General features: G+C 45.4%; 7 non-coding genes across 7 annotated transcripts; all 7 read right to left on the reverse strand.

Moving 5' to 3' along the window:
• Window positions 1–528: 528 nt before the first annotated feature.
• Window positions 529–600, reverse strand: trnaq-cug. The gene has a single exon. It is a non-coding gene; the product is annotated as a tRNA-Gln (tRNA).
• A 459-nt stretch (window positions 601–1059) lies between these two features.
• Window positions 1060–1131, reverse strand: trnaq-cug. Its single transcript has one exon. It is a non-coding gene; the product is annotated as a tRNA-Gln (tRNA).
• Window positions 1132–2658: 1527 nt separating this feature from the next.
• On the reverse strand, window positions 2659–2730 carry trnaq-cug. Its single transcript has one exon. It is a non-coding gene; the product is annotated as a tRNA-Gln (tRNA).
• A 472-nt stretch (window positions 2731–3202) lies between these two features.
• On the reverse strand, window positions 3203–3274 carry trnaq-cug. The gene has a single exon. It is a non-coding gene; the product is annotated as a tRNA-Gln (tRNA).
• A 476-nt stretch (window positions 3275–3750) lies between these two features.
• trnaq-cug lies at window positions 3751–3822 on the reverse strand. The gene has a single exon. It is a non-coding gene; the product is annotated as a tRNA-Gln (tRNA).
• A 734-nt stretch (window positions 3823–4556) lies between these two features.
• trnaq-cug lies at window positions 4557–4628 on the reverse strand. The gene has a single exon. It is a non-coding gene; the product is annotated as a tRNA-Gln (tRNA).
• Window positions 4629–5627: 999 nt separating this feature from the next.
• Window positions 5628–5699, reverse strand: trnaq-cug. Its single transcript has one exon. It is a non-coding gene; the product is annotated as a tRNA-Gln (tRNA).
• Between the last annotated feature and the right edge of the window lie 301 nt (window positions 5700–6000).

Below are 6000 nucleotides of genomic sequence, written 5' to 3' on the forward strand. Positions count from 1 at the left end.
GGAATGTATGACAGCTGGCAGCTGGAGAGTAGTGCAAACAGCTCCAGTAGATTTCAATATCTACCTCTTAACAGTAATGTAATGTCGTGTGGAGGTAAAGGGCAGAGTGAGCAAGTTACCACTCATCCCCTTGTTTCTTCACAACGTTTCTCTGGGAGCCTGGCTTGTTTTAGTTTCTCGGGAAGTAGAGTCTTTGCTGGGCCTTTTTAACCCGGTGTGATGTGTTGGAGATCCTTGTAAGATATGTTGACATATTGACTTCAAGAAACTTGAAGTTCTCCACGCCTTCCATTTCTCCATACATATGGTGGACTTCCTTTTTGGTTCTCCTGCAGTCAATCGTCAATTCCTTGATTTCAGAGGTTTTAAGGACAAGGTTGTTGTTCTTACGCCACTCAGATTATTCCCTTGACTTGACTAGATAGACTTATTCTCAAGTCAGTCTTCATCTTCTATATTGCAACCACTATCCTGCAACAAGATCCTCCGGAGATGTAGAAGCTGGCTTTTTTCAGGGTACTCAAAGAAAGGTTCCACCGAGATTTGAACTCGGATCGCTGGATTCAGAGTCCAGAGTGCTAACCATTACACCATGGAACCACACTGAAGTAAGCACAATGTCAGCACAATCTATCGTTTTATGTGGGAGTTGTTTTAAATTAAACGGCCGTGATATTCAGTAAGTAAATAGTGTTCCCTGACCGGGAATCGAACCCGGGCCGCGGCGGTGAGAGCGCCGAATCCTAGCCACTAGACCACCAGGGAATGCTGTACCTGTATGTGAAGCTTGTGAAACGGAATGCATGGAATGTATGACAGCTGGCAGCTGGAGAGTAGTGAAAACAGCTCCAGTAGAGTTCAATATCTACCTCTTAACAGTCATGTAATGTAGTGTGGAGGTAAAGGGCAGAGTGAGTAAGTTACCACTCATCCCCTTGTTTCTTCACAAAATGGTGGACTTCCTTTTTTGTTCTCCTGCAGTTAATCGTCAACTACTTGGTTTTAGAGGTGTTAAGGACCAGGTTGTTGTCCTAACGCCACTCAGAATAACTCAAAGAAAGGTTCCACCGAGATTTGAACTCGGATCGCTGGATTCAGAGTCCAGAGTGCTAACCATTACACCATGGAACCACACGGAAATCAGCACAATGTCCGCACAATCTATCGTTTTATGTGGGAGTTATTTTGAATTAAACGGCCAGTGATATTCAGTAAGTAAATAGTGTTCCCTGACCGGGAATCGAACCCGGGCCGCGGCGGTGAGAGCGCCGAATCCTAGCCACTAGACCACCAGGGAATGCTGTATCTGTATGTGAAGCTTGTGAAACGGAATGCATGGAATGTATGACAGCTGGCAGCTGGAGAGTAGTGAAAACAGCTCCAGTAGAGTTCAATATCTACCTCTTAACAGTCATGTAATGTCGTGTGGAGGTAAAGGGCAGAGTGAGTAAGTTACCACTCATCCCCTTGTTTCTTCACAAAATGGTGGACTTCCTTTTTTGTTCTCCTGCAGTTAATCGTCAACTACTTGGTTTTAGAGGTGTTAAGGACCAGGTTGTTGTTCTTACGCCACTCAGAATAATCTCAAAGAAAGGTTCCACCGAGATTTGAACTCGGATTGCTGGATTCAGAGTCCAGAGTGCTAACCATTACACCATGGGACCACACGGAATGTCAGCACAATGTCCGCACAATCTATCGTTTTATGTGGGAGTTGTTTTTGAATTAAACGGCCGTGATATTCAGTAAGTAAAGAGTGTTCCCTGACCGGGAATCGAACCCGGGCCGCGGCAGTGAGAGCGCCGAATCCTAGCCACTAGACCACCAGGGAATGCTGTATCTGTATGTGAAGCTTGTGAAACGGAATGCATGGAATGTATGACAGCTGGCAGCTGGAGAGTAGTGAAAACAGCTCCAGTAGAGTTCAATATCTACCTCTTAACAGTCATGTAATGTAGTGTGGAGGTAAAGGGCAGAGTGAGTAAGTTACCACTCATCCCCTTGTTTCTTCACAAAATGGTGGACTTCCTTTTTTGTTCTCCTGCAGTTAATCGTCAACTACTTGGTTTTAGAGGTGTTAAGGACCAGGTTGTTGTCCTAACGCCACTCAGAATAACTCAAAGAAAGGTTCCACCGAGATTTTGAACTCGGATCGCTGGATTCAGAGTCCAGAGTGCTAACCATTACACCATGGAACCACATGGAATATCAGCACAATGTCCGCACAATCTATCGTTTTATGTGGGAGTTGTTTTAAATTAAACGTCCGTGATATTCAGTAAGTAAATAGTGTTCCCTGACCGGGAATCGAACCCGGGCCGCGGCGGTGAGAGCGCCGAATCCTAGCCACTAGACCACCAGGGAATGCTGTATCTGTATGTGAAGCTTGTGAAACGGAATGCATGGAATGTATGACAGCTGGCAGCTGGAGAGTAGTGAAAACAGCTCCAGTAGAGTTCAATATCTACCTCTTAACAGTCATGTAATGTAGTGTGGAGGTAAAGGGCAGAGTGAGTAAGTTACCACTCATCCCCTTGTTTCTTCACAAAATGGTGGACTTCCTTTTTTGTTCTCCTGCAGTTAATCGTCAACTACTTGGTTTTAGAGGTGTTAAGGACCAGGTTGTTGTCCTAACGCCACTCAGAATAACTCAAAGAAAGGTTCCACCGAGATTTGAACTCGGATCGCTGGATTCAGAGTCCAGAGTGCTAACCATTACACCATGGAACCACACGGAATGTCAGCACAATGTCAGCACAATGTCCGCACAATCTATCGTTTTATGTGGGAGTTATTTTGAATTAAACGGCCAGTGATATTCAGTAAGTAAATAGTGTTCCCTGACCGGGAATCGAACCCGGGCCGCGGCGGTGAGAGCGCCGAATCCTAGCCACTAGACCACCAGGGAATGCTGTACCTGTATGTGAAGCTTGTGAAACGGAATGCATGGAATGTATGACAGCTGGCAGCTGGAGAGTAGTGAAAACAGCTCCAGTAGAGTTCAATATCTACCTCTTAACAGTCATGTAATGTAGTGTGGAGGTAAAGGGCAGAGTGAGTAAGTTACCACTCATCCCCTTGTTTCTTCACAGTATGGTGGACTTCCTTTTTTGTTCTCCTGCAGTTAATCGTCAACTACTTGGTTTTAGAGGTGTTAAGGACCAGGTTGTTGTCCTAACGCCACTCAGAATAACTCAAAGAAAGGTTCCACCGAGATTTGAACTCGGATCGCTGGATTCAGAGTCCAGAGTGCTAACCATTACACCATGGAACCACATGGAACCACATGGAATATCAGCACAATGTCCGCACAATCTATCGTTTTATGTGGGAGTGTTATTTTGAATTAAACGTCCGTGATATTCAGTAAGTAAATAGTGTTCCCCTGACCGGGAATCGAACCCGGGCCGCGGCGGTGTGAGAGCGCCGAATCCTAGCCACTAGACCACCAGGGAATGCTGTATCTGTATGTGAAGCTTGTGAAACAGAATGCATGGAATGTATGACAGCTGGCAGCTGGAGAGTAGTGAAAACAGCTCCAGTAGTAGTTCAATATCTACCTCTTAACAGTCATGTAATGTCGTGTGGAGGTAAAGGGCAGAGTGAGCAAGTTACCACTCATCCCCTTGTTTCTTCACAAAATTGTGGACTTCCTTTTTTGTTCTCCTGCAGTTAATCGTCAACTACTTGGTTTTAGAGGTGTTAAGGACCAGGTTGTTGTCCTAACGCCACTCAGAATAACTCAAAGAAAGGTTCCACCGAGATTTGAACTCCGATCGCTGGATTCAGAGTCCAGAGTGCTAACCATTACACCATGGAACCACACGGAATGTCAGCACAATGTCCGCACAATCTATCGTTTTATGTGGGAGTTATTTTGAATTAAACGGCCGTGATATTCAGTAAGTAAAGAGTGTTCCCTGACCGGGAATCGAACCCGGGCCGCGGCGGTGAGAGCGCCGAATCCTAGCCACTAGACCACCAGGGAATGCTGTACCAGTATGTGAAGCTTGTGAAACGGAATGCATGGAATGTATGACAGCTGGCAGCTGGAGAGTAGTGCAAACAGCTCCAGTAGATTTCAATATCTACCTCTTAACAGTAATGTAATGTCGTGTGGAGGTAAAGGGCAGAGTGAGCAAGTTACCACTCATCCCCTTGTTTCTTCACAACGTTTCTCTGGGAGCCTGGCTTGTTTTAGTTTCTCGGGAAATAGAGTCTTTGCTGGGCCTTTTTAACCTGGTGTGATGTGTTGGAGATCATTGTAAGATATGTTGACATATTGACTTCAAGAAACTTGAAGTTCTCCACGCCTTCCATTTCTCCATACATATGGTGGACTTCCTTTTTGGTTCTCCTGCAGTCAATCGTCGACTTCTTGATTTCAGAGGTGTTAAGGACCAGGTTGTTGTTCTTACGCCACTCAGATTATTCCCTTGACTTGACTAGATAGACTTATTCTCAAGTCAGTCTTCATCTTCTATATTGCAACCACTATCCTGCAACAAGATCCTCCGGAGATGTAGAAGCTGGCTTTTTTCAGGGTACTCAAAGAAAGGTTCCACCGAGATTTGAACTCCGATCGCTGGATTCAGAGTCCAGAGTGCTAACCATTACACCATGGAACCACACTGAAGTAAGCACAATGTCCGCACAATCTATCGTTTTATGTGGGAGTTGTTTTAAATTAAACGTCCGTGATATCAGTAAGTTACATAGTGTTCCCTGAACGGGAATCGAACCCGGGCCGCAGCGGTGAGAGCGCCAAATCCTAGCCACTAGACCACCAGGGAATGCTGTATCTGTATGTGAAGCTTGTGAAACGGAATGCATGGAATGTATGACAGCTGGCAGCTGGAGAGTAGTGAAAACAGCTCCAGTAGAGTTCAATATCTACCTCTTAACAGTCATGTAATGTAGTAGTGGAGGTAAAGGGCAGAGTGAGTAAGTTACCACATCATCCCCTTGTTTCTTCACAAAATGGTGGACTTCCTTTTTTGTTCTCCTGCAGTTAATCGTCAACTACTGGTTTTTAGAGGTGTTAAGGACCAGGTTGTTGTCCTAACGCCACTCAGAATAACTCAAAGAAAGGTTCCACCGAGATTTGAACTCGGATCGCTGGATTCAGAGTTCCAGAGTGCTAACCATTACACCATGGAACCCACACGGAAAGTCAGCACAATGTCCGCACAATCTATCGTTTTATGTGGGAGTTATTTTGAATTAACGGCCATGATATTCAGTAAGTAAATAGTGTTCCCTGACCGGGAATCGAACCCGGGCCGCGGCGGTGTGAGAGCGCCGAATCCTAGCCACTAGACCACCAGGGAATGCTGTATCTGTATGTGAAGCTTGTGAAACGGAATGCATGGAATGTATGACAGCTGGCAGCTGGAGAGTAGTGAAAACAGCTCCAGTAGAGTTCAATATCTACCTCTTAACAGTCATGTAATGTCGTGTGGAGGTAAAGGGCAGAGTGAGTAAGTTACCACTCATCCCCTTGTTTTCTTCACAAAATTGTGGACTTCCTTTTTTGTTCTCCTGCAGTTAATCGTCAACTACTTGGTTTTAGAGGTGGTTAAGGACCAGGTTGTTGTCCTAACGCCACTCAGAATAACTCAAAGAAAGGTTTCCACCGAGATTTGAACTCGGATCGCTGGATTCAGAGTCCAGAGTGCTAACCATTACACCATGGAACCACACGGAATGTCAGCACAATGTCTCGCACAATCTATCGTTTTATGTGGAGTTATTTTGAATTAAACGGCCCGTGATATTCAGTAAGTAAAGAGTGTTCCCTGACCGGGAATCGAACCCAGGGCCGCGGCGGTTGAGAGCGCCGAATCCTAGCCACTAGACCCACCAGGGAATGCTTGTACCTGTATGTGAAGCTTGTGAAACGGAATGCATGGAATGTATGACAGCTGGCAGCTGGAGAGTAGTGCAAACAGCTCCAGTAGATTTCAATATCTACCTCTTAACAGTAATGTAATGTCGTGT

This window comes from Gymnodraco acuticeps, unplaced genomic scaffold, assembly GCF_902827175.1.
Source record: "Gymnodraco acuticeps unplaced genomic scaffold, fGymAcu1.1, whole genome shotgun sequence".
Lineage (NCBI taxonomy): Eukaryota > Metazoa > Chordata > Actinopteri > Perciformes > Bathydraconidae > Gymnodraco > Gymnodraco acuticeps.